Source organism: Cetorhinus maximus, chromosome 29 (assembly GCF_964194155.1).
Source record: "Cetorhinus maximus chromosome 29, sCetMax3.hap1.1, whole genome shotgun sequence".
In the NCBI taxonomy this organism is placed as follows: Eukaryota; Metazoa; Chordata; class Chondrichthyes; order Lamniformes; family Cetorhinidae; genus Cetorhinus; species Cetorhinus maximus.
The window spans coordinates 6910070-6936930 of NC_135907.1; the positions used below are offsets into that span (position 1 = coordinate 6910070).

The 26861-nt window shown below is 52.4% G+C and overlaps 4 pseudogenes; all 4 read left to right on the plus strand.

The window, feature by feature from the left end:
* The first annotated feature begins 6226 nt into the window (after positions 1-6226).
* On the plus strand, positions 6227-6406 carry LOC144669786 (U2 spliceosomal RNA; annotated as a pseudogene).
* Positions 6407-11749: 5343 nt separating this feature from the next.
* On the plus strand, positions 11750-11929 carry LOC144669661 (U2 spliceosomal RNA; annotated as a pseudogene).
* A 5345-nt stretch (positions 11930-17274) lies between these two features.
* On the plus strand, positions 17275-17453 carry LOC144669771 (U2 spliceosomal RNA; annotated as a pseudogene).
* Positions 17454-22804: 5351 nt separating this feature from the next.
* On the plus strand, positions 22805-22980 carry LOC144669857 (U2 spliceosomal RNA; annotated as a pseudogene).
* Positions 22981-26861: the final 3881 nt, after the last annotated feature.

Here is a 26861-nt window from a genome sequence, read left to right on the forward strand (position 1 = left end):
CAAATGCAACTATTTATATGGAAGTATTTCTTCTAGAGCGGCTGAGGTGGGATGTGGTCGTGTTTTATGGAGAAGGTGATGGTTGGGACTGAGCACAAAAAGATCAGTTCTATTGATTTGAAATTTTCACTTGAAATAATAAAGTAATAACGAGCATCACTGCGGTCCTGCAGCTGAACCTTGTAGAGTTTAAAGACTTTCCATTCTGGAACTACCTCACTCATTAAAAATTGGTTCCAGTGTCATTATTAGACCTGCATGTTAAGGACTAGCTGACTACACCTTTTGTAGCCTTCATGTGTACTGTGTATGGAAAAGCCTCAAACCATCCTTGTTCCTGTGAAAGGTCTTTGCATTTTGGTGATGTTTCTTTAACAGGATGTGCACAGCAGCTTGACCAGCTCCAGCTCAAAGGATTTTCCCAGCAGTGGCTGCTCTCACTCCAGGCCTTTATCTGTACCTCAGATCAGCAGGAGCTGAATACAAGATTTGTGCCAGCAGGTACAGGCTAGGTTGGGAGTGGACAAAACTGCAGCATTTCAGGTTCTACTTGGAATTTACTCAGATATAAAGAGTCAAATGTTTCTCCTTTAGCAGCCACTACAAAAAGAGTACAGAGCACTGATCTATTACAGAGCATTGTAAACTGTGAGGAGGACAGTATAGAACTTCAAAAGAACATAGACAAGTTGGTAGAGTGGGCAGATAGGTGGCAGATGAAGCTCAATGCGGAGAAGTGTGAGGGGATGCACTTTGGTACAAAGAACATGGAGAGACAATATAAAATAAGGGGTACAATTCTTAAGGACGTGGCGGAGCAGAGGGATCGGGGTGTTTATGTGCATAGGTCATTGAAGGTGGCAGGACAGTGGTGCGAGCAGTTAGTAAAGCATGCAGTATCCTGGGCTTTATTAAGAGGAGCATAGAGTACAAGAGTGGAGAGGTTATGCTGAGCTCATATAAGATGCTATTTAGCCCTCAGCTGGAGTATTGTGTCCAGCTCTGGGCACCACACTATAGAACGGATGTGAACACATTGGAGAGAGTGCAGAAGAGGTTTACAAATATGTCTCCGGGGTAAGAAACTTCAGTTACGAAGATAGATTGGAAACGTTGGGACTGTTCTCCTTGGAGAAGAGAAGGCTAAGAGGAGATTTGATAGAGGTGTTCAAAATCATGAGGGGGCTGGATAGAGTAGATAGGAAGAATCTGTTCCCGCTCTGAAAAGGATCGAGACCGAGAGAGCACAGGTTTAAAGTGATTTACAAAAGAAGCAAACGTGATGTGAGAAAAATCTTTTTCACACAGCGAGTGGTTCGAGTATGGAATGCACTGCCTGGAAGTGTGGTGGAGGCAGGTTCAATCGAGGCATTCAAGAGGATTATCACTAGATGATTATTTGAATAGAAACAATGTGCAAGGGTAAGGGGAAAAGGGAGGAGAATGGTGCTAAGTCATAATGCTCATTCGGAGAGCTGGTGTAAATATGATGGGCCAAATGGTCTCCTTCTGAACCCTAACAATTCTGTGATTCTGTGACATTATCTGATTGGTTTTCCTTGTGGGAACTTTTATGTTTTTCATTCTAATGGTTCAGTTTCTGCTGTGTTTCTCAACCAAGAGGCAATCATTTCTATTCCTGCTCGCTACTGGATGGTGCAAAATACTTCAATCAATTAAATATTTTTGAAGTGCTGATATCTGTTGTGATGCTGGAAATGTGTCAGTTAATTTACTCACAGCAAAGTCCCACATACAGAAATGACATCATGACAAATAATGTTTTCAGTAATGTTGGTTGAAGGAGAAATATTGGCCAGGAGACCAGGGAGAATTCGGCCACTCTTTCTTGAATAGTGCCATGGAATATTTTGCATCCAGTTATGATGTTAGCTGGAATATCTGCTCAATTCTCTGGGGTGATACTAGATCTCACACAACCCTCTTCCCACAGAAAAACAGCAGTTTAGAGGTCTACTAATGGAAGTCAAATTACTTTTGGTTATTTTAATGGACTATCTCTTTAAATCTATGAGCAGTGGGCAGCCCAGCTCCACAAGCTTTTCACACACAATCTGGAAACAGGCTTTTTATTGGGGTGTGGGGAGCTGTGTAGCTGTTGGGATGAGGCTCTTTGTCAGAACACAGTACTCTCCAAACAAAGGGTCAAAGGGACTCGAAATGTTAGCTGTGTTTCTCTCTCCACAGATGCTGCTGGACCTGCTGAGCTTTTCCAGCATTTTTTGTTCTTGTTTCAGATTTCTATCTGCATCCAGCATCCATCAGCAGTATTTTGCATTTACTCTCTGATCAAATCATGAGTTGTCTGCAATTTTCCGTTTGAATGTCAGACCTGATCTGCAGGGTGTCTTTGTTTTCAATGTGTCTCACTTCTCACTTCCTTGCATGTCTGACCTATCCACATGTTCTTTGTTTTGCTAATGTCTTTAATTTCTTCAATGCTTCTTTCCATTGTTTCCATCTCACTCAACAATGCAGCAGTTTACATCACAGAAACGAGCTGAGATAATTTCACTTTGGGTACAATCGGGAAATTGCACGGGAAGAACACTTGAAATTGTGCAGGTTAGGTTAGGCTTCTGGCCACCAATTCATTTGGAAAATCATGAATGCAAAATCTCCCTGAACCAACGCAACAAGGCAGAATAATAAAAAGTAACTTTATTTTCTCTGTATTCCTTGATGCATTTGAATGGTAGGTGACAGATAATGTTTCAGTGATATATCTGAAACTGGTTTATTGTAATAAAATGAGAATTTGTAATCTGGGTGACCAGTTGTCCCTGAGTAAGCTGATTTAAAATGGCAGAAAAAAAATTATACTGAACCACTTAATTGTTTCATTGGGACACATCAGTAAGTTTCTTATTAAATTAAACAATTCTGTAAACAATTCTGATGCGACAAAAACTTTTAAAACATGCCGATGTCCACTACATGCTTTAACCTGGTCTTGCAGGGTATAGCAGAATGGTGCAACTCCCCTGTTTACGATGAGCAGATGTAACAGTCAACAGAACAATGTTTTTACAGCTGCCTGACCATGCTTTACATTTCTTCTGAAACTGCTCCTCATTAAGAGTTGCTTTTCTCACCTTCAATGTGCCATTTACATGTGGGTATTTGCGCTGAAGTTCAGCTCAGGGCCTTGCAATTTTTCTCCTGTGCAGCTAGGCCAGACACTGCCCCCTGTTGGATTTCTGTGCAACTGCAGGCACAACCACACTAAGGCAGTTGTCCACGTTAGAAAATAGGGTGACAGCACCTGTACCCCGCTTCACCCTGTTGGCTGCAGTTTCTTTTGCCTGTGCCAGCCTTCCTATCCTTTGTGCTGTACTCTCCTTCCCTCCACTTTCCTCAGCACAGCCTTAGCGAACCCAAGACCACGGCTCATTCTTCTAAACTCCAGAAAATATTGGCCACTCCATTCAATCTTTACTGAACCATTGTTGCATCCCTACTATGGAAAATATATCCTTCATTTGGTGAGGAGACCAAAACAATGGTACACAATACTCTGGGTATGATCTCGCCAAAGCTCCGTTTGTTGCAGCAAGAATTCATGTAAACACAAATAAGGATCCTCGGCTTTATAAATTGAGGCGTGGAGTCCAAAGGGAAGGAAGTTATGCCAAACCGTTATGATACACTGGTTAGGCTACAGCTGAAGGAACAGGAAGTGACGGAAGGTAAGAAATGCTTTATCTGATTGTGCTGTGCAGCAACACAAAGGTTGACAATTCTTCAGGTGTGAACCCTGGTGAGCACCACTGATCTTTTCCAACTATTAAACCACTGTCCAATAGCACAGAGTGAAATGTGCTCCTGTTACATTTTCCTGAAACTGAAGTCGGTTAAACACAGCAGCCCATGTTGAGCAATGTACATTGAGTTTGGCTGCTGGGTAGTGATGCAGCAATGATGTCATTAGCACAGTGACCTAAGACGCCCCAATGCTCAGGCCCAAGAATCCAGGCCCAAGTGTCACTCCGTGCTGAGATTCTACCTCTTCCCGGTGTTGGGAAGAATGGATATGGCTATGTTACCAGAGAACGCTCCATTCAGTTGGAACCTGCTGTATCACCTATCCCTTGTGGAACAGTTTATGCAGAAAAACCTGTTGACCACAAGTCCATCAGGCAGTGGGCTGCACATATTGTAATGTGGTCCTGCGGGAAAAGGAGATAGTGAATGCTGTCGGGTGGTTTCCTGAGCTGACTGTCAAAGTAATTTGGAAGAATGCCTCATCACCAAAACTTTCAAATTAGCATTAGGATGTAGCTTGGCTGATAGTGACAAAGGCCCTCCCCATCATGTGCATGACGGGTGTGGACACCTGCCTCATCAGCTTGGATCAGGAGAAGGCCTTTGACAGAATATCGCACACCTACATGGGGGATGTGCTCTCCAAAATGGGCATTGGGGAGGGAATTCGAAATTGGATCCAACTGCTCTACACTAACATCAGTAGCGCAGTCTCAATCAATGGGTGGGAAACAGATAGCTTCCCGATCAAATCTGGAGTCAGGCAGGGCTGTCCTCTCTCGCCTGTCCTTTTCGTGTGCTGCATAGAACCCTTTGCCGAGTCCATCAGGAAGGATCCGGGCATAAGAGGAGTGACGATCCCAGGCAGTGGAGGCACTCAGGTAAAAGCCTCCCTGTACATGGACGACGTCGCCGTCTTCTGCTCGGATCCGCTGTCGGTGCGCAGACTGATGCACGTCTGCGACCAGTTCGAACTGGCCTCGGGAGCCAAGGTAAATCGTGGGAAGAGCGAGGCCATGTTCTTTGGGAACTGGGCTGACCGATCCTTTGTCCCCTTCACTGTCAGGGCTGACGGCCTGAAGGTGCTGGGGATATGGTTCGGAGGGACCGGGGCATGCGTTAGAAACTGGAAGGAGCGAGTGGCTATGGTGAAGAGGAAACTGGGCATGTGGGAGCGACGCTCCCTCTCCATTGCGGGTAAGAACCTGGTCATCAGGTGTGAGGTACTCTCGCTGTTGCTGTACGTGGCGCAGGTCTGGCCCATTCCAGACTCCTGCGCGACGGCGATCACTCGAGCCATCTTCCGCTTTATCTGGAGGTCGAAAATGGATCGTGTCCGCAGGGACGCGATGTACAAGCCTCTAGATAAAGGGGGAAAAAACGTGCCCAACATCGCCCTCATACTGATGGCCACCTTTGTGTGCAGCTGCATCAAGCGGTGCGTAGACCCTCAGTACGCAAACACCAAGTGTCACTACGTGCTGAGGTTCTACCTGTCCCCGGTGTTGCGAAGGATGGGTCTGGCCACGCTGCCGCGGAACGCTCCAAGTAGTTGGACCGTGCCGTACCACCTGTCCCTGGTGGAAAAATTTATGCAGAAAAACACCTTTGACCACAAGTCCATCAGGCAGTGGTCAGCACGTAACGTCCTAGAGGCCCTGAGGGATAAGGAGAGGGTGGACCCTGTGGGATGGTTCCCCGAGCAGACTGTCAAAGTCATTTGGCAGAATGCCTCATCGCCAGAACTTTCCAACAAGCACCAAGACGTAGCTTGGCTGGTGGTGAGAAAGGCCCTCCCCGTCAGATCCTTCCTAGACGCCAGGAAGCTCACCCCCTCTGCACGTTGCCCTCGAGGTGGCTGTGGTGGGGAAGAGACCGTTGTCCACCTCCTTGTGGATTGTGCCTTCGCAAAGAAAGTCTGGAGAGAGATGCAGTGGTTGCTGTCGAGGTTCATCCCGAGCAGTTCTGTGACACAGGACTCTGTGCTCTACGGGCTGTTCCCAGGGACACACACCGAGACAAACATCGACTGCAGCTGGAGGATCATCAACTCGGTGAAAGAGGCGCTTTGGTCTGCCCGAAACTTGTTGGTCTTCCAGCACAAAGAGTTGTCCCCGACCGATTGTTGCGGACTGGCACAATCCAAAGTCCAGGACTACGTGCTGAGGGACGCACTAAAGCTTGGGGCAGCTGCCGCAAAGGCGCAATGGGGAAGGGTCGCTGTCTAAGACCTTTCTACCACAGCGCACCGAGAGACTGGGAACTGTTTAGAGCCCCTCGGGCTGTACAGATCAAAATGAAAGGCTGTAAATGATTGTAATATTGTTTGTACTGATGCACCTGGTGATACATTTTGTAAAAGTTTAACCTGGATTGTACCCTTGTAATGTTGTTTTTGAAATGGTTTGGAATGTGATTGAAGATATTTTATGAATAAAGTATATTTTTACAAAAAAAAAAAAAAAAATCTGTTCTTATCAGTTTAATATCTGATACGTCCCTTATCTGGGGACCATATATTAAATTGATTTTTGGAGCAGGGAGATGGAATAGGGGCTTGCTCCGTCCACTCCACGCATCGACCCTGTATTGCAGTATCTCTGGGAATGGTGCACCACCCCTTTCCAGGGGATTTTCAATGCTAAAAATAGATTTCTTACAAACATCTGCTTTCTTTACTTTTCAACATGCACATCTTTCAAAACACAACTTTCTTTCTTTCTCATCGCTTCTCGGCCTTTTGGCTAAGATCAAGTGTTGCAGGGGCGACACCATGGTCCTGCCAAGGCAAGGTCGGGATGGAAGGGCGATAACCAATCGCAATCCAAATCCATACCGTGGGCTACCTATCACCGTCCGAGTCACGGTGAACCACAGCGAAGGAGGATCACCTATGGATCGGGGCTTCTTCACCAGGAGGATCCTGTTGAAGGCGTGCGGCTTCCAAGCTACGGAGATCTTCACCCTGCACGACTCCCGCAAAGGTGGTTATTTTGACGTGACGTTCAAGCGAGTGGCAGACTGCGTCCGGCTCCTGAGGGTGTTCGAGGAGAAGAGAGACCTGCCGGAGATGAAGATCCTGACGGCGGAGCCGCACTTTTCTCTGCCGTTGCAACGGGAACGTGAGGTGATGGTGCATGTGTACAACCCCTTCGTCCCTGTCGCCGACGTGGTCACCTTCCTCACCAGGTACTTCGATAAGGTGGGGAGCGGCACCGAGATTCGAGACGACTTGGGGATCTGGACAGGCAAACGCCTGTTTAAGGTCACGCTAAAGACCGATGGTAAGGGAGCCATTTTCCACCCTCCCTCCAGTTTCGCTATCGGGGGAAACCGGGGCTACCTGGTCTACGCTGGGCAACCCAAGCATTGTCGCTCATGCGGCAAGGCTGGTCATGTGGCGGCCAAGTGCAGCGCCTCCCTCTGCAAGATCTGCAAACAGGAAGGGCACCAGACAAAAGACTGCAAACAGGCCAAGTGCTGCAACCTGTGTGGCGAGGCAAGTCACCTCTACAGGACCTGCCCCAAACGCTGCCGTACTTACGCACAGGCAGCCAAAGCCGACCAGGGGGAAGCAGAAGAAATGTTCCGTGTCACTCCAACCACCAAGGCCCCCAGGGAGCTCAACGGGACAAAGGAGGACACAGAGAGAGACAAGGTGGAGAAAGAGATTGAGGCAGCAGAGAGACAATCAACAGCACTACCCCCTGAACCTCCCAGTCCTCAGGACAGCGAATCAATGGAGGAGGAGGCAGCAGTGGAAAAGCAGCAGGGGGAGTGGCGGACGGTGAAGAACAAGAAAAGTAAGAGGGAGCGAAGAAGAAGCAAGGGCGTTTCCCAGAGAAGCGGCAAGAGGCGTCTCCCATCCGACACGGATGACAAGGGCAGCAGCTCTTCGGATGATGAAGTGCCAGAGCGGCACCGACAGAAGAGGCGGCAAAGCTCCAGGGCGTTGGAGGACGAGACACCCGAGCTCCAGAAAATTGGAGACAACAAGGAGACCAGCGCACCCCAACTTTGCCTGCAACTTGAGGAGGCCAGTGCACCACAGCCCCTGGAATCTGGGAGCAGTGAGGCAATCATCGCACCCCGGCTCCAGGAAGCCGGGAACAGCAACACCCCAGAGGGGGTGAGTTTTGGAGAAGCTTCTCCAGCAAAGGTCATCTCAAAACCCGCTCTGTACGTGAACCTCCAGATGCCACCGGAGCAGAACACGGCCAAGGAGATCTACCTCAGCCCATCCAAAGTGAAGGAATTTGAGCTCACTACGGGTATGAAGGAGCAGACTAAAGGTCTGGGACTCTCAGAGACAGTGGGTTTGGTAGGAGAATAAATGCTTTAAAATGGGTTTAAAGATTGTATCCATAAATGTGCGTAGCATTAAATCTACTACGCGATGTGTTGCGACCTTGGACTACCTAGCCAAGGTCAAAGCTGACCTGTTGTTTCTGCAGGAGTGTGCGATACCGCACCTCAGCTCCTACAGGCAATGGTCACGATGGTGGTCCCACGGGCCATCGATCTGGTCGGGCGGAAACGACTCTCGTTCCTCCGGCCTGGGTATTCTGCTGCGGGGAGGCAACTTCACCGTCTCCGAGGTCAAGGAGGTGGTGGGCGGGCGACTCCTGGTAGCAGACGTAATGTACAAGAACGCTCCACTCCGGTTAATTAACGTGTACGGCCCGGCACAAGGGGCTGAGCGGCTGGAGGTTTTTCAGCAGCTCCCACTGCTGCTGGCGACCTCCAGGCCGGTCATTCTGGGCGGGGACTTCAACTGCATCATCGATGCGGCTGGACGATCCGGCAGGGCCGGAAGCAGATTGGACGCTACGTCCAGATCCCTGATGGAAACAGTTAAGGATGCCAAGCTGCACGACGTCTTCAGCAACCCTGCAGACGGAGCGCAGCGTAGATACACCTGGTCGCGGCCAGACGGGTCCATTCGTTCCAGGATAGACTTCCTGTTTGTGTCCCGTGCATTCACAGTCAGATCCACCGAGGTCAAGCCGGTGTTCTTCTCTGACCACTGCCTCCTACTGGCGGACTGCCACTTGGAGGAAGACCTGAGGGTGGGCAGGGGGGCATGGAAGCTAAATGTGCAACTGCTGACCCCAGAGAACATTGAGGAGCTCAAGAGGGATTACAAAGGTTGGAGAACCGTGAAACCCCTCTTTGAGTCCCTGACACACTGGTGGGAAGTGATCAAGGGAAGCATCAAGAGGTTTTTCATCCGCAAAGGCACCCAGAAAGCTAGAAAGGAACAGAGGGAAATGTCCCGACTCCAGGAAAAGATGCAGAATCTGCTCCGGCTGCAGTCGATGGGGGTGGATGTCAAGGAGGAGCTCCAAGAGGTGAAGGGCCAGCAAGCCTCGCACTTTGCCTCGGAGGCCTCCAAGATCATCTTCCGTTCCAGAGTCCGCTCCGTGGAGCAGGATGAGACGTGCTCACGTTTCTTCTTCCAAAAGGTACACAGAGAGCGCTCTGTGATCAGCAGCCTGAAGGAAGAAGACGGCTCAGTAAAGTCATCACGGTCCGACATTCTGAGGATCAGCAAATCCTTTTATGCCGGTCTGTATGACGTGAAGCCCACGGACAGCACGGCCTCCCAGTCCTTCCTGTCCTCTATCACGGAGGTCTTAGACCACAGTACGCGGGAGAGCCTAGACAAACCGCTAACTCCTGACGAACTGACTAAGGCCCTCGAGTCCTTCGAGAAGAGTAAAACTCCCGGAAGCGACGGACTGCCGGCGGAGTTGTATTCGGCTCTGTGGGACTTGATCGGCCCGGACCTGCTAGAAGTGTACGAGAGTATGCTCCTGGCCGGCAGCATGTCAGAATCCATGAGGAAAGGCATCATCACCCTCATCTACAAGCACAAGGGGGAAAGGGAGGAAATTAGAAATTGGCGACCCATTTCACTGTTGAATGTGGACTATAAGATTCTGTCCAAGGTCATCGCCAACCGGGTCATATCCGCTCTGGAATTGGTGATTCACCCTGACCAGACCTGCTCTGTGCCAGGCAGGAAGATCTCTGACAGCCTGGCGCTGCTCAGGGATACGATTGCCTATGTACAGGACAGGGGTGTGGATACCTGCCTCATCAGCTTGGATCAGGAGAAGGCCTTTGACAGAATATCGCACACCTACATGGGGGATGTGCTCTCCAAAATGGGCTTTGGGGAGGGAATTCGAAATTGGATCCAACTGCTCTACACTAACATCAGTAGCGCAGTCTCAATCAATGGGTGGGAAACAGATAGCTTTCCGATGAAATCTGGAGTCAGGCAGGGCTGTCCTCTCTCGCCTGTCCTTTTCGTGTGCTGCATAGAACCCTTTGCCGAGTCCATCAGGAAGGATCCGGGCATAAGAGGAGTGACGATCCCAGGCAGTGGAGGCACTCAGGTAAAAGCCTCCCTGTACATGGACGACGTCGCCGTTTTCTGCTCGGATCCGCTGTCGGTGCGCAGACTGATGCACGTCTGCGACCAGTTCGAACTGGCCTCGGGAGCCAAGGTAAATCGTGGGAAGAGCGAGGCCATGTTCTTTGGGAACTGGGCTGACCGATCATTTGTCCCCTTCACTGTCAGGGCTGACGGCCTGAAGGTGCTGGGGATATGGTTCGGAGGGACCGGGGCATGCGTTAGAAACTGGAAGGAGCGAGTGGCTATGGTGAAAAGGAAACTGGGCATGTGGGAGCGACGCTCCCTCTCCATTGCGGGTAAGAACCTGGTCATCAGGTGTGAGGTACTCTCGCTGTTGCTGTACGTGGCGCAGGTCTGGCCCATTCCACACTCCTGCGCGATGGCGATCACTCGAGCCATCTTCCGCTTTATCTGGAGGTCGAAAATGGATCGTGTCTGCAGGGACGCGATGTACAAGCCTCTAGATAAAGGGGGAAAAAACGTGCCCAACATCGCCCTCATACTGATGGCCACCTTTGTGTGTGGCTGCGTCAAGCGGTGCGTAGACCCTCAGTACGCAAACACCAAGTGTCACTACGTGCTGAGGTTCTACCTGTCCCCGGTGTTGCGAAGGATGGGTCTGGCCACGCTGCCGCGGAACGCTCCAAGTAGTTGGACCGTGCCGTACCACCTGACCCTGGTGGAAAAATTTATGCAGAAAAACACCTTTGACCACAAGTCCATCAGGCAGTGGTCAGCACGTAACGTCCTAGAGGCCCTGAGGGAAAAGGAGAGGGTGGACCCTGTGGGATGGTTCCCCGAGCAGACTGTCAAAGTCATTTGGCAGAATGCCTCATCGCCAGAACTTTCCAACAAGCACCAAGACGTAGCTTGGCTGGTGGTGAGAAAGGCCCTCCCCGTCAGATCCTTCCTACACGCCAGGAGTCTCACCCCCTCTGCACGTTGCCCTCGAGGTGGCTGTGGTGGGGAAGAGACCGTTGTTCACCTCCTTGTGGATTGTGCCTTTGCAAAGAAAGTCTGGAGAGGGATGCAGTGGTTGCTGTCGAGGTTCATCCCGAGCAGTTCTGTGACACAGGACTCTGTGCTCTACGGGCTGTTCCCAGGGACACACACCGAGACAAACATCGACTGCAGCTGGAGGATCATCAACTCGGTGAAAGACGCGCTTTGGTCTGCCCGAAACTTGTTGGTCTTCCAGCACAAAGAGTTGTCCCCGACCGATTGTTGCGGACTGGCACAATCCAAAGTCCAGGACTACGTGCTGAGGGACGCACTAAAGCTTGGGGCAGCTGCCGCAAAGGCGCAATGGGGAAGGGTCGCTGTCTATGACCTTTCTACCACAGCGCACCGAGAGACTGGGAACTGTTTAGAGCCCCTCGGGCTGTACAGATCAAAATGAAAGGCTGTAAATGATTGTAATATTGTTTGTACTGATGCACCTGGTGATACATTTTGTAAAAGTTTAACCTGGATTGTACCCTTGTAATGTTGTTTTTGAAATGGTTTGGAATGTGATTGAAGATATTTTATGAATAAAGTATATTTTTACAAAAAAAAAAAAAAAAATCTGTTCTTATCAGTTTAATATCTGATACGTCCCTTATCTGGGGACCATATATTAAATTGATTTTTGGAGCAGGGAGATGGAATAGGGGCTTGCTCCGTCCACTCCACGCATCGACCCGGTATTGCAGTACCTCTGGGAATGGTGCACCACCCCTTTCCAGGGGATTTTCAATGCTAAAAATAGTTTTCTTACAAACATCTGCTTTCTTTACTTTTCAACATGCACATCTTTCAAAACACAACTTTCTTTCTTTCTCATCGCTTCTCGGCCTTTTGGCTAACATCAAGTGTTGCAGGGGCGACACCATGGTCCTGCCAAGGCAAGGTCGGGATGGAAGGCCGATAACCAATCGCAATCCAAATCCATACCGTGGGTTACCTATCACCGTCCGAGTCACGGTGAACCACAGCGACGAAGGAGGATCACCTATGGATCGGGGCTTCTTCACCAGGAGGATCCTGTTGAAGGCGTGCGGCTTCCAAGCTACGGAGATCTTCACCCTGCACGACTCCCGCAAAGGTGGTTATTTCGACGTGACGTTCAAGCGAGTGGCAGACTGCGTCCGGCTCCTGAAGGTGTTCGAGGAGAAGAGAGACCTGCCGGAGATGAAGATCCTGACGGCGGAGCCGCACTTTTCTCTGCCGTTGCAACGGGAACGTGAGGTGATGGTGCATGTGTACAACCCCTTCGTCCCTGTCGCCGACGTGGTCACCTTCCTCACCAGGTACTTCGATAAGGTGGGGAGCGGCACCGAGATTCGAGACGACTTGGGGATCTGGACAGGCAAACGCCTGTTTAAGGTCACGCTAAAGACCGATGGTAAGGGAGCCATTTTCCACCCTCCCTCCAGTTTCGCCATCGGGGGAAACCGGGGCTACCTGGTCTACGCTGGGCAACCCAAGCATTGTCGCTCATGCGGCAAGGCTGGTCATGTGGCGGCCAACTGCAGCGCCTCCCTCTGCAAGATCTGCAAACAGGAAGGGCACCAGACAAAAGACTGCAAACAGGCCAAGTGCTGCAACCTGTGTGGCGAGGCAAGTCACCTCTACAGGACCTGCCCCAAACGCTGCCGTACTTACGCACAGGCAGCCAAAGCCGACCAGGGGGAAGCAGAAGAAAGGTTTCGTGTCACTCCAACCACCAAGGCCCCCAGGGAGCCCAACGGGACAAAGGAGGACACAGAGAGAGACAAGGTGGAGAAAGAGATTGAGGCAACAGAGAGCCAATCAACAGCACTACCCCCTGAACCTTCCAGTCCTCAGGACAGCGAATCAATGGAGGAGGAGGCAGCAGTGGAAAAGCAGCAGGGGGAGTGGCGGACGGTGAAGAACAAGAAAAGTAAGAGGGAGCGAAGAAGAAGCAAAGGCGTTTCCCAGAGAAGCGGCAAGAGGCGTCTCCCATCCGACACGGATGACAAGGGCAGCAGCTCTTCGGATGAGGAAGTGCCAGAGCGGCACCGACAGAAGAGGCGGCAAAGCTCCAGGGCGTTGGAGGACGAGACACCCGAGCTCCAGAAAATTGGAGACAACAAGGAGACCAGCGCACCCCAACTTTGCCTGCAACCTGAGGAGGCCAGTGCACCACAGCCCCTGGAATCTGGGAGCAGTGAGGCAATCATCGCACCCCAGCTCCAGGAAGCCGGGAACAGCAACCCCCCAGAGGGGGTGAGTTTTGGAGAAGCTTCTCCAGCAAAGGTCATCTCAAAACCTGCTCACTACGTGAACCTCCAGATGCCACCGGAGCAGAACACGGCCAAGGAGATCTACCTCAGCCCATCCAAAGTGAAGGAATTTGAGCTCACTACGGGTATGAAGGAGCAGACTAAAGGTCTGGGACTCTCAGAGACAGTGGGTTTGGTAGGAGAATAAATGCTTTAATATGGGTTTAAAGATTGTATCCATAAATGTGCGTAGCATTAAATCTACTACGCGATGTGTTGCGACCTTGGACTACCTAGCCAAGGTCAAAGCTGACCTGTTGTTTCTGCAGGAGTGTGCGATACCGCACCTCAGCTCCTACAGGCAATGGTCACGATGGTGGTCCCACGGGCCATCGATCTGGTCGGGCGGAAACGACTCTCGTTCCTCCGGCCTGGGTATTCTGCTGCGGGGAGGCAACTTCACCGTCTCCGAGGTCAAGGAGGTGGTGGGCGGGCGACTCCTGGTAGCAGACGTAATGTACAAGAACGCTCCACTCCGGTTAATTAACGTGTACGGCCCGGCACAAGGGGCTGAGCGGCTGGAGGTTTTTCAGCAGCTCCCACTGCTGCTGGCGACCTCCAGGCCGGTCATTCTGGGCGGGGACTTCAACTGCATCATCGATGCGGCTGGACGATCCGGCAGGGCCGGAAGCAGATTGGACGCTACGTCCAGATCCCTGATGGAAACAGTTAAGGATGCCAAGCTGCACGACGTCTTCAGCAACCCTGCAGACGGAGCGCAGCGTAGATACACCTGGTCGCGGCCAGACGGGTCCATTCGTTCCAGGATAGACTTCCTGTTTGTGTCCCGTGCATTCACAGTCAGATCCACCGAGGTCAAGCCGGTGTTCTTCTCTGACCACTGCCTCCTACTGGCGGACTGCCACTTGGAGGAAGACCTGAGGGTGGGCAGGGGGGCATGGAAGCTAAATGTGCAACTGCTGACCCCAGAGAACATTGAGGAGCTCAAGAGGGATTACAAAGGTTGGAGAACCGTGAAACCCCTCTTTGAGTCCCTGACACACTGGTGGGAAGTGATCAAGGGAAGCATCAAGAGGTTTTTCATCCGCAAAGGCACCCAGAAAGCTAGAAAGGAACAGAGGGAAATGTCCCGACTCCAGGAAAAGATGCAGAATCTGCTCCGGCTGCAGTCGATGGGGGTGGATGTCAAGGAGGAGCTCCAAGAGGTGAAGGGCCAGCAAGCCTCGCACTTTGCCTCGGAGGCCTCCAAGATCATCTTCCGTTCCAGAGTCCGCTCCGTGGAGCAGGATGAGACGTGCTCACGTTTCTTCTTCCAAAAGGTACACAGAGAGCGCTCTGTGATCAGCAGCCTGAAGGAAGAAGACGGCTCAGTAAAGTCATCACGGTCCGACATTCTGAGGATCAGCAAATCCTTTTATGCCGGTCTGTATGACGTGAAGCCCACGGACAGCACGGCCTCCCAGTCCTTCCTGTCCTCTATCACGGAGGTCTTAGACCACAGTACGCGGGAGAGCCTAGACAAACCGCTAACTCCTGACGAACTGACTAAGGCCCTCGAGTCCTTCGAGAAGAGTAAAACCCCCGGAAGCGACGGCCTGCCGGCGGAGTTGTATTCGGCTCTGTGGGACTTGATCGGCCCAGACCTGCTAGAAGTGTACGAGAGTATGCTCCTGGCCGGCAGCATGTCAGAATCCATGAGGAAAGGCATCATCACCCTCATCTACAAGCACAAGGGGGAAAGGGAGGAAATTAGAAATTGGCGACCCATTTCACTGTTGAATGTGGACTATAAGATTCTGTCCAAGGTCATCGCCAACCGGGTCAAATCCGCTCTGGAATTGGTGATTCACCCTGACCAGACCTGCTCTGTGCCAGGCAGGAAGATCTCTGACAGCCTGGCGCTGCTCAGGGATACGATTGCCTATGTACAGGACAGGGGTGTGGATACCTGCCTCATCAGCTTGGATCAGGAGAAGGCCTTTGACAGAATATCGCACACCTACATGGGGGATGTGCTCTCCAAAATGGGCTTTGGGGAGGGAATTCGAAATTGGATCCAACTGCTCTACACTAACATCAGTAGCGCAGTCTCAATCAATGGGTGGGAAACAGATAGCTTTCCGATTAAATCTGGAGTCAGGCAGGGCTGTCCTCTCTCGCCTGTCCTTTTCGTGTGCTGCATAGAACCCTTTGCCGAGTCCATCAGGAAGGATCCGGGCATAAGAGGAGTGACGATCCCAGGCAGTGGAGGCACTCAGGTAAAAGCCTCCCTGTACATGGACGACGTCGCCGTCTTCTGCTCGGATCCGCTGTCGGTGCGCAGACTGATGCACGTCTGCGACCAGTTCGAACTGGCCTCGGGAGCCAAGGTAAATCGTGGGAAGAGCGAGGCCATGTTCTTTGGGAACTGGGCTGACCGATCCTTTGTCCCCTTCACTGTCAGGGCTGACGGCCTGAAGGTGCTGGGGATATGGTTCGGAGGGACCGGGGCATGCGTTAGAAACTGGAAGGAGCGAGTGGCTATGGTGAAAAGGAAACTGGGCATGTGGGAGCGACGCTCCCTCTCCATTGCGGGTAAGAACCTGGTCATCAGGTGTGAGGTACTCTCGCTGTTGCTGTACGTGGCGCAGGTCTGGCCCATTCCACACTCCTGCGCGATGGCGATCACTCGAGCCATCTTCCGCTTTATCTGGAGGTCGAAAATGGATCGTGTCTGCAGGGACGCGATGTACAAGCCTCTAGACAAAGGGGGAAAAAACGTGCCCAACATCGCCCTCATACTGATGGCCACCTTTGTGTGTGGCTGCATCAAGCGGTGCGTAGACCCTCAGTACGCAAACACCAAGTGTCACTACGTGCTGAGGTTCTACCTGTCCCCGGTGTTGCGAAGGATGGGTCTGGCCACGCTGCCGCGGAACGCTCCAAGTAGTTGGACCGTGCCGTACCACCTGTCCCTGGTGGAAAAATTTATGCAGAAAAACACCTTTGACCACAAGTCCATCAGGCAGTGGTCAGCACGTAACGTCCTAGAGGCCCTGAGGGAAAAGGAGAGGGTGGACCCTGTGGGATGGTTCCCCGAGCAGACTGTCAAAGTCATTTGGCAGAATGCCTCATCGCCAGAACTTTCCAACAAGCACCAAGACGTAGCTTGGCTGGTGGTGAGAAAGGCCCTCCCCGTCAGATCCTTCCTACACGCCAGGAGTCTCACCCCCTCTGCACGATGCCCTCGAGGTGGCTGTGGTGGGGAAGAGACCGTTGTTCACCTCCTTGTGGATTGTGCCTTTGCAAAGAAAGTCTGGAGAGAGATGCAGTGGTTGCTGTCGAGGTTCATCCCGAGCAGTTCTGTGACACAGGACTCTGTGCTCTACGGGCTGTTCCCAGGGACACACACCGAGACAAACATCGACTGCAGCTGGAGGATCATCAACTCGGTGAAAGAGGCGCTTTGGTCTGCCCGAAACTTGTTGGTCTTCCAGCACAAAGAGTTGTCCCCGACCGATTGTTGCGGACTGGCACAATCCAAAGTCCAGGACTACGTGCTGAGGGACGCACTAAAGCTTGGGGCAGCTGCCGCAAAGGCGCAATGGGGAAGGGTCGCTGTCTAAGACCTTTCTACCACAGCGCACCGAGAGACTGGGAACTGTTTAGAGCCCCTCGGGCTGTACAGATCAAAATGAAAGGCTGTAAATGATTGTAATATTGTTTGTACTGATGCACCTGGTGATACATTTTGTAAAAGTTTAACCTGGATTGTACCCTTGTAATGTTGTTTTTGAAATGGTTTGGAATGTGATTGAAGATTTTTATGAATAAAGTATATTTTTACAATAAAAAAAAAAAAATCTGTTCTTATCAGTTTAATATCTGATACGTCCCTTATCTGGGGACCATATATTAAATTGATTTTTGGAGCAGGGAGATGGAATAGGGGCTTGCTCCGTCCACTCCACGCATCGACCTGGTATTGCAGTATCTCTGGGAATGGTGCACCACCCCTTTCCAGGGGATTTTCAATGCTAAAAATAGTTTTCTTACAAACATCTGCTTTCTTTACTTTTCAACATGCACATCTTTCAAAACACAACTTTCTTTCTTTCTCATCGCTTCTCGGCCTTTTGGCTAACATCAAGTGTAGTGTTGCAGGGGCGACACCATGGTCCTGCCAAGGCAAGGTCGGGATGGAAGGGCGATAACCAATCGCAATCGGAATCCATACCGTGGATTACCTATCACCGTCCGAGTCACGGTGAACCACAGCGACGAAGGAGGATCACCTATGGATCGGGGCTTCTTCACCAGGAGGATCCTGTTTAAAGCGTGCGGCTTCCAAGCTACGGAGATCTTCACCCTGCACGACTCCCGCAAAGGTGGTTATTTTGACGTGACGTTCAAGCGAGTGGCAGACTGCGTCCGGCTCCTGAGGGTGTTCGAGGAGAAGAGAGACCTGCCGGAGATGAAGATCCTGACGGCGGAGCCGCACTTTTCTCTGCCGTTGCAACGGGAACGTGAGGTGATGGTGCATGTGTACAACCCCTTCGTCCCTGTCGCCGACGTGGTCACCTTCCTCACCAGGTACTTCGATAAGGTGGGGAGCGGCACTGAGATTCGAGACGACTTGGGGATCTGGACAGGCAAACGCCTGTTTAAGGTCACGCTAAAGACCGATGGTAAGGGAGCCATTTTCCACCCTCCTTCCAGTTTCGCTATCGGGGGAAACCGTGGCTACCTGGTCTACGCTGGGCAACCCAAGCATTGTCGCTCATGCGGCAAGGCTGGTCATGTGGCGGCCAACTGCAGCGCCTCCCTCTGCAAGATCTGCAAACAGGAAGGGCACCAGACAAAAGACTGCAAACAGGCCAAGTGCTGCAACCTGTGTGGCGAGGCAAGTCACCTCTACAGGACCTGCCCCAAACGCTGCCGTACTTACGCACAGGCAGCCAAAGCCGACCAGGGGGAAGCAGAAGAAATGTTCCGTGTCACTCCAACCACCAAGGCCCCCAGGGAGCTCAACGGGACAAAGGAGGACACAGAGAGAGACAAGGTGGAGAAAGAGATTGAGGCAACAGAGAGCCAATCAACAGCACTACCCCCTGAACCTTCCAGTCCTCAGGACAGCGAATCAATGGAGGAGGAGGCAGCAGTGGAAAAGCAGCAGGGGGAGTGGCGGACGGTGAAGAACAAGAAAAGTAAGAGGGAGCGAAGAAGAAGCAAAGGCGTTTCCCAGAGAAGCGGCAAGAGGCGTCTCCCATCCGACACGGACGACAAGGGCAGCAGCTCTTCGGATGAGGAAGTGCCAGAGCGGCACCGACAGAAGAGGCGGCAAAGCTCCAGGGCGTTGGAGGACGAGACACCCTAGCTCCAGAAAATTGGAGACAACAAGGAGCCCAGCGCACCCCAACTTTGCCTGCAACCTGAGGAGGCCAGTGCACCACAGCCCCTGGAATCTGGGAGCAGTGAGTCAATCATCGCACCCCAGCTCCAGGAAGCCGGGAACAGCAACCCCCCAGAGGGGGTGAGTTTTGGAGAAGCTTCTCCAGCAAAGGTCATCTCAAAACCCGCTCTCTACGTGAACCTCCAGATGCCACTGGAGCAGAACACGGCCAAGGAGATCTACCTCAGCCCATCCAAAGTGAAGGAATTTGAGCTCACTACGGGTATGAAGGAGCAGACTAAAGGTCTGGGACTCTCAGAGACAGTGGGTTTGGTAGGAGAATAAATGCTTTAAAATGGGTTTAAAGATTGTATCCATAAATGTGCGTAGCATTAAATCTACTACGCGATGTGTTGCGACCTTGGACTACCTAGCCAAGGTCAAAGCTGACCTGTTGTTTCTGCAGGAGTGTGCGATACCGCACCTCAGCTCCTACAGGCAATGGTCACGATGGTGGTCCCACGGGCCATCGATCTGGTCGGGCGGAAACGACTCTCGTTCCTCCGGCCTGGGTATTCTGCTGCGGGGAGGCAACATCACCGTCTCCGAGGTCAAGGAGGTGGTGGGCGGGCGACTCCTGGTAGCAGACGTAATGTACAAGAACGCTCCACTCAGGTTAATTAACGTGTACGGCCCGGCACAAGGGGCTGAGCGGCTGGAGGTTTTTCAGCAGCTCCCACTGCTGCTGGCGACCTCCAGGCCGGTCATTCTGGGCGGGGACTTCAACTGCATCATCGATGCGGCTGGACGATCCGGCAGGGCCGGAAGCAGATTGGACGCTACGTCCAGATCCCTGATGGAAACAGTTAAGGATGCCAAGCTGCACGACGTCTTCAGCAACCCTGCAGACGGAGCGCAGCGTAGATACACCTGGTCGCGGCCAGACGGGTCCATTCGTTCCAGGATAGACTTCCTGTTTGTGTCCCGTGCATTCACAGTCAGATCCACCGAGGTCAAGCCGGTGTTCTTCTCTGACCACTGCCTCCTACTGGCGGACTGCCACTTGGAGGAAGACCTGAGGGTGGGCAGGGGGGCATGGAAGCTAAATGTGCAACTGCTGACCCCAGAGAACATTGAGGAGCTCAAGAGGGATTACAAAGGTTGGAGAACCGTGAAATCCCTCTTTGAGTCCCTGACACACTGGTGGGAAGTGATCAAGGGAAGCATCAAGAGGTTTTTCATCCGCAGAGGAACCCAGAAAGCTAGAAAGGAACAGAGGGAAATGTCCCGACTCCAGGAAAAGATGCAGAATCTGCTCCGGCTGCAGTCGATGGGGGTGGATGTCAAGGAGGAGCTCCAAGAGGTGAAGGGCCAGCAAGCCTCGCACTTTGCCTCGGAGGCCTCCAAGATCATCTTCCGTTCCAGAGTCCGCTCCGTGGAGCAGGATGAGACGTGCTCACGTTTCTTCTTCCAAAAGGTACACAGAGAGCGCTCTGTGATCAGCAGCCTGAAGGAAGAAGACGGCTCAGTAAAGTCATCACGGTCCGACATTCTGAGGATCAGCAAATCCTTTTATGCCGGACTGTATGACGTGAAGCCCACGGACAGCACGGCCTCCCAGTCCTTCCTGTCCTCTATCACGGAGGTCTTAGACCACAGTACGCGGGAGAGCCTAGACAAACCGCTAACTCCTGACGAACTGACTAAGGCCCTCGAGTCCTTCGAGAAGAGTAAAACCCCCGGAAGCGACGGCCTGCCGGCGGAGTTGTATTCGGCTCTGTGGGACTTGATCGGCCCAGACCTGCTAGAAGTGTACGAGAGTATGCTCCTGGCCGGCAGCATGTCAGAATCCATGAGGAAAGGCATCATCACCCTCATCTACAAGCACAAGGGGGAAAGGGAGGAAATTAGAAATTGGCGACCCATTTCACTGTTGAATGTGGACTATAAGATTCTGTCCAAGGTCATCGCCAACCGGGTCAAATCCGCTCTGGAATTGGTGATTCACCCTGACCAGACCTGATCTGTGCCAGGCAGGAAGATCTCTGACAGCCTGGCACTGCTCAGGGATACGATTGCCTATGTACAGGACAGGGGTGTGGATACCTGCCTCATCAGCTTGGATCAGGAGAAGGCCTTTGACAGAATATCGCACACCTACATGGGGGATGTGCTCTCCAAAATGGGCTTTGGGGAGGGAATTCGAAATTGGATCCAACTGCTCTACACTAGCATCAGTAGCGCAGTCTCAATCAATGGGTGGGAAACAGATAGCTTTCCGATTAAATCTGGAGTCAGGCAGGGCTGTCCTCTCTCCCCTGTCCTTTTCGTGTGCTGCATAGAACCCTTTGCCGAGTCCATCAGGAAGGATCCGGGCATAAGAGGAGTGACGATCCCAGGCAGTGGAGGCACTCAGGTAAAAGCCTCCCTGTACATGGACGACGTCGCCGTCTTCTGCTCGGATCCGCTGTCGGTGCGCAGACTGATGCACGTCTGCGACCAGTTCGAACTGGCCTCGGGAGCCAAGGTAAATCGTGGGAAGAGCGAGGCCATGTTCTTTGGGAACTGGGCTGACCGATCCTTTGTCCCCTTCACTGTCAGGGCTGACGGCCTGAAGGTGCTGGGGATATGGTTCGGAGGGACCGGGGCATGCGTTAGAAACTGGAAGGAGCGAGTGGCTATGGTGAAAAGGAAACTGGGCATGTGGGAGCGACGCTCCCTCTCCATTGCGGGTAAGAACCTGGTCATCAGGTGTGAGGTACTCTCGCTGTTGCTGTACGTGGCGCAGGTCTGGCCCATTCCACACTCCTGCGCGACGGCGATCACTCGAGCCATCTTCCGCTTTATCTGGAGGTCGAAAATGGATCGTGTCTGCAGGGACGCGATGTACAAGCCTCTAGATAAAGGGGGAAAAAACGTGCCCAACATCGCCCTCATACTGATGGCCACCTTTGTGTGTGGCTGCATCAAGCGGTGCGTAGACCCTCAGTACGCAAACACCAAGTGTCACTACGTGCTGAGGTTCTACCTGTCCCCGGTGTTGCGAAGGATGGGTCTGGCCACGCTGCCGCGGAACGCTCCAAGTAGTTGGACCGTGCCGTACCACCTGTCCCTGGTGGAAAAATTTATGCAGAAAAACACCTTTGACCACAAGTCCATCAGGCAGTGGTCAGCACGTAACGTCCTAGAGGCCCTGAGGGAAAAGGAGAGGGTGGACCCTGTGGGATGGTTCCCCGAGCAGACTGTCAAAGTCATTTGGCAGAATGCCTCATCGCCAGAACTTTCCAACAAGCACCAAGACGTAGCTTGGCTGGTGGTGAGAAAGGCCCTCCCCGTCAGATCCTTCCTACACGCCAGGAAGCTCACCCCCTCTGCACGTTGCCCTCGAGGTGGCTGTGGTGGGGAAGAGACCGTTGTCCACCTCCTTGTGGATTGTGCCTTTGCAAAGAAAGTCTGGAGAGAGATGCAGTGGTTGCTGTCGAGGTTCATCCCTAGCAGTTCAGTGACACAGGACTCTGTGCTCTACGGGCTGTTCCCAGGGACACACACCGAGACAAACATCGACTGCAGCTGGAGGATCATCAACTCGGTGAAAGAGGCGCTTTGGTCTGCCCGAAACTTGTTGGTCTTCCAGCACAAAGAGTTGTCCCCGACCGATTGTTGCGGACTGGCACAATCCAAAGTCCAGGACTACGTGCTGAGGGACGCACTAAAGCTTGGGGCAGCTGCCGCAAAGGCGCAATGGGGAAGGGTCGCTGTCTAAGACCTTTCTACCACAGCGCACCGAGAGACTGGGAACTGTTTAGAGCCCCTCGGGCTGTACAGATCAAAATGAAAGGCTGTAAATGATTGTAATATTGTTTGTACTGATGCAGCTGGTGATACATTTTGTAAAAGTTTAACCTGGATTGTACCCTTGTAATGTTGTGTTTGAAATGGTTTTGAATGTGATTGAAGATAATTTATGAATAAAGTATATTTTTACAAAAAAAAAAAAATCTGTTCTTATCAGTTTAATATCTGATACGTCCCTTATCTGGGGACCATATATTAAATTGATTTTTGGAGCAGGGAGATGGAATAGGGGCTTACTCCGTCCACTCCACGCATCGACCCGGTATTGAAGTATCTCTGGGAATGGTGCACCACCCCTTTCCAGGGGATTTTCAATGCTAAAAATAGTTTTCTTACAAACATCTGCTTTCTTTACTTTTCAACATGCACATCTTTCAAAACACAACTTTCTTTCTTTCTCATCGCTTCTCGGCCTTTTGGCTAACATCAAGTGTTGCAGGGGCGACACCATGGTCCTGCCAAGGCAAGGTCGGGATGGAAGGGCGATAACCAATCGCAATCCAAATCCATACCGTGGGCTACCTATCACCGTCCGAGTCACGGTGAACCACAGCGAAGGAGGATCACCTATGGATCGGGGCTTCTTCACCAGGAGGATCCTGTTGAAGGCGTGCGGCTTCCAAGCTACGGAGATCTTCACCCTGCACGACTCCCGCAAAGGCGGTTATTTTGACGTCACGTTCAAGCGGGTGGCAGACTGCGTCCGGCTCCTGAGGGTGTTCGAGGAGAAGAGAGACCTGCCGGAGATGAAGATCCTGACGGCGGAGCCGCACTTTTCTCTGCCGTTGCAACGGGAACGTGAGGTGATGGTGCATGTGTACAACCCCTTCGTCCCTGTCGCCGATGTGGTCACCTTCCTCACCAGGTACTTCGATAAGGTGGGGAGCGGCACCGAGATTCGAGACGACTTGGGGATCTGGACAGGCAAACGCCTGTTTAAGGTCACGCTAAAGACCGATGGTAAGGGAGCCATTTTCCACCCTCCCTCCATTTTCGCTATCGGGGGAAACCGGGGCTACCTGGTCTACGCTGGGCAACCCAAGCATTGTCGCTCATGTGGCAAGGCTGGTCATGTGGCGGCCAAGTGCAGCGCCTCCCTCTGCAAGATCTGCAAACAGGAAGGGCACCAGACAAAAGACTGCAAACAGGCCAAGTGCTGCAACCTGTGTGGCGAGGCAAGTCACCTCTACAGGACCTGCCCCAAACGCTGCCGTACTTACGCACAGGCAGCCAAAGCCGACCAGGGGGAAGCAGAAGAAATGTTCCGTGTCACTCCAACCACCAAGGCCCCCAGGGAGCTCAATGGAACAAAGGAGGACACAGAGAGAGACAAGGTGGAGAAAGAGATTGAGGCAACAGAGAGCCAACCAACAGCACTACCCCCTGAACCTCCCAGTCCTCAGGACAGCGAATCAGTGGAGGAGGAGGCAGCAGTGGAAAAGCAGCAGGGGGAGTGGCGGACGGTGAAGAACAAGAAAAGTAAGAGGGAGCGAAGAAGAAGCAAAGGCGTTTCCCAGAGAAGCGGCAAGAGGCGTCTCCCATCCGACACGGATGACAAGGGCAGCAGCTCTTCGGATGATGAAGTGCCAGAGCGGCACCGACAGAAGAGGCGGCAAAGCTCCAGGGCGTTGGAGGACGAAACACCCGAGCTCCAGAAAATTGGAGACAACAAGGAGACCAGCACACCCCAACTTTGCCTGCAACCTGAGGAGGCCAGTGCACCACAGCCCCTGGAATCTGGGAGCAGTGAGGCAATCATCATCGCACCCCAGCTCCAGGAAGCCGGGAACAGCAACACCCCAGAGGGGGTGAGTTTTGGAGAAGCTTCTCCAGCAAAGGTCATCTCAAAACCCGCTCTCTACGTGAACCTCCAGATGCCACTGGAGCAGAACACGGCCAAGGAGATCTACCTCAGCCCATCCAAAGTGAAGGAATTTGAGCTCACTACGGGTATGAAGGAGCAGACTAAAGGTCTGGGACTCTCAGAGACAGTGGGTTTGGTAGGAGAATAAATGCTTTAAAATGGGTTTAAAGATTGTATCCATAAATGTGCGTAGCATTAAATCTGCTACGCGATGTGTTGCGACCTTGGACTACCTAGCCAAGGTCAAAGCTGACCTGTTGTTTCTGCAGGAGTGTGCGATACCGCACCTCAGCTCCTACAGGCAATGGTCACGATGGTGGTCCCACGGGCCATCGATCTGGTCGGGCGGAAACGACTCTCGTTCCTCCGGCCTGGGTATTCTGCTGCGGGGAGGCAACTTCACCGTCTCCGAGGTCAAGGAGGTGGTGGGCGGGCGACTCCTGGTAGCCGACGTAATGTACAAGAACGCTCCACTCCGGTTAATTAACGTGTATGGCCCGGCACAAGGGGCTGAGCGGCTGGAGGTTTTTCAGCAGCTCCCACTGCTGCTGGCGACCTCCAGGCCGGTCATTCTGGGCGGGGACTTCAACTGCATCATCGATGCGGCTGGACGATCCGGCAGGGCCGGAAGCAGATTGGACGCTACGTCCAGATCCCTGATGGAAACAGTTAAGGATGCCAAGCTGCACGACGTCTTCAGCAACCCTGCAGACGGAGCGCAGCGTAGATACACCTGGTCGCGGCCAGACGGGTCCATTCGTTCCAGGATAGACTTCCTGTTTGTGTCCCGTGCATTCACAGTCAGATCCACCGAGGTCAAGCCGGTGTTCTTCTCTGACCACTGCCTCCTACTGGCGGACTGCCACTTGGAGGAAGACCTGAGGGTGGGCAGGGGGGCATGGAAGCTAAATGTGCAACTGCTGACCCCAGAGAACATTGAGGAGCTCAAGAGGGATTACAAAGGTTGGAGAACTGTGAAACCCCTCTTTGAGTCCCTGACACACTGGTGGGAAGTGATCAAGGGAAGCATCAAGAGGTTTTTCATCCGCAAAGGCACCCAGAAAGCTAGAAAGGAACAGAGGGAAATGTCCCGACTCCAGGAAAAGATGCAGAATCTGCTCCGGCTGCGGTCGATGGGGGTGGATGTCAAGGAGGAGCTCCAAGAGGTGAAGGGCCAGCAAGCCTCGCACTTTGCCTCGGAGGCCTCCAAGATCATCTTCCGTTCCAGAGTCCGCTCCGTGGAGCAGGATGAGACGTGCTCACGTTTCTTCTTCCAAAAGGTACACAGAGAGCGCTCTGTGATCAGCAGCCTGAAGGAAGAAGACGGCTCAGTAAAGTCATCACGGTCTGACATTCTGAGGATCAGCAAATCCTTTGATGCCGGACTGTATGACGTGAAGCCCACGGACAGCACGGCCTCCCAGTCCTTCCTGTCCTCTATCACGGAGGTCTTAGACCACAGTACGCGGGAGAGCCTAGACAAACCGCTAACTCCTGACGAACTGACTAAGGCCCTCGAGTCCTTCGAGAAGAGTAAAACCCCCGGAAGCGACGGCCTGCCGGCGGAGTTGTATTCGGCTCTGTGGGACTTGATCGGCCCAGACCTGCTAGAAGTGTACGAGAGTATGCTCCTGGCCGGCAGCATGTCAGAATCCATGAGGAAAGGCATCATCACCCTCATCTACAAGCACAAGGGGGAAAGGGAGGAAATTAGAAATTGGCGACCCATTTCACTGTTGAATGTGGACTATAAGATTCTGTCCAAGGTCATCGCCAACCGGGTCAAATCCGCTCTGGAATTGGTGATTCACCCTGACCAGACCTGCTCTGTGCCAGGCAGGAAGATCTCTGACAGCCTGGCGCTGCTCAGGGATACGATTGCCTATGTACAGGACAGGGGTGTGGATACCTGCCTCATCAGCTTGGATCAGGAGAAGGCCTTTGACAGAATATCGCACACCTACATGGGGGATGTGCTCTCCAAAATGGGCTTTGGGGAGGGAATTCGAAATTGGATCCAACTGCTCTACACTAACATCAGTAGCGCAGTCTCAATCAATGGGTGGGAAACAGATAGCTTTCCGATTAAATCTGGAGTCAGGCAGGGCTGTCTTCTCTCCCCTGTCCTTTTCGTGTGCTGCATAGAACCCTTTGCCGAGTCCATCAGGAAGGATCCGGGCATAAGAGGAGTGACGATCCCAGGCAGTGGAGGCACTCAGGTAAAAGCCTCCCTGTACATGGACGACGTCGCCGTTTTCTGCTCGGATCCGCTGTCGGTGCGCAGACTGATGCACGTCTGCGACCAGTTCGAAC